Genomic DNA, 1117 nt, shown 5'->3' with positions numbered 1-1117 from the left:
ATCCTCCTTCACATCTATCCACTCCACCCTCCTCTCTGACCCATCACCTTCATCCCCACGTCCAACCATCTATTAAACTCTTAACTACCTTCTCCCCAGCCCCACCCCGCTCCCATTTATCTCTCCACCCTGGAGGCTCCCAGTCTCATTCCTGATTAAAGGCTTTTGCCCGAAACGTTGATTTTCCTGCTCCTCGGATGCTGCCTGACCTGCTGCGCTTTTCCAGCACCACTCTAATCTTGACTTTGATCTCCAACATCTGCAGTTCTCACTTTCGCCACAATTTAGAATTCAGCAAACAATAAGATAAAAGACATTGATTAAGAAAGAGAAAATGAGGACTGGAGTAAGCTTGCAGATATTTTGAAAAATAAACTAACTGTTAAAGTACTGATAAAAATGTAAAGGGGAAATGGAAAAAAACATGGGTTGGTGACCACAAAGATAGGTCTCTTACGATCAAAAAGAGGCAGTCCATATTAGGGAGCAAAAATGGATACTATTCAAATATGTAACTGTTGTTCGCTGATCACAAAGAATGACACAAATGATGCACCAGGAATGTTGGGGAACACAGAGTTCAGTGAGAGGGAAAAACTGAAACAAATCAGTATTGTTTGGAAAATTGTGTTGGGACAATGGATAAGATTCAAGCTGGGAAACAGCAGGGCCTGGTCATCCACATCCCAGAGTACTTAACATAGTGGTCACAGAAATAGAGAATGGTCATGTTCCAAGATTCCATAGACATTGCAATATTTTCCACAGATTGTGAGTTAGCTAATGTGACCAATCTATTTGAAAAGCAAGTTAGACATAATCTGGGAATTATAGGCCACTCCGCCTGCAGGAAAAAAATACTTGCAGAGTGTCTGCAGGAAAAAAAAGATTGGGACCAAACAAAGTCAGCATGGATTCGAAATGCCTGTTCCTGTGTCATAATGTTCTATGTTCTCAGCTTGGCAAATCTGCTGGAGTAGAGGTGATAAGCAGATGGCATCATTCGGATGTTCCTTTTGACAAAATCTCACAAAGAACAAAATTACGAACATGGTGTTGAGATGGATTTAAAAAACTGCTTGACTGAAAGAAAACACGTAGAGGGAATAAATAGATC

This window comes from Chiloscyllium plagiosum, chromosome 50 (genome assembly GCF_004010195.1).
Source record: "Chiloscyllium plagiosum isolate BGI_BamShark_2017 chromosome 50, ASM401019v2, whole genome shotgun sequence".
Taxonomy (NCBI): Eukaryota; Metazoa; Chordata; class Chondrichthyes; order Orectolobiformes; family Hemiscylliidae; genus Chiloscyllium; species Chiloscyllium plagiosum.
This window is presented reverse-complemented; position numbering follows the sequence as displayed.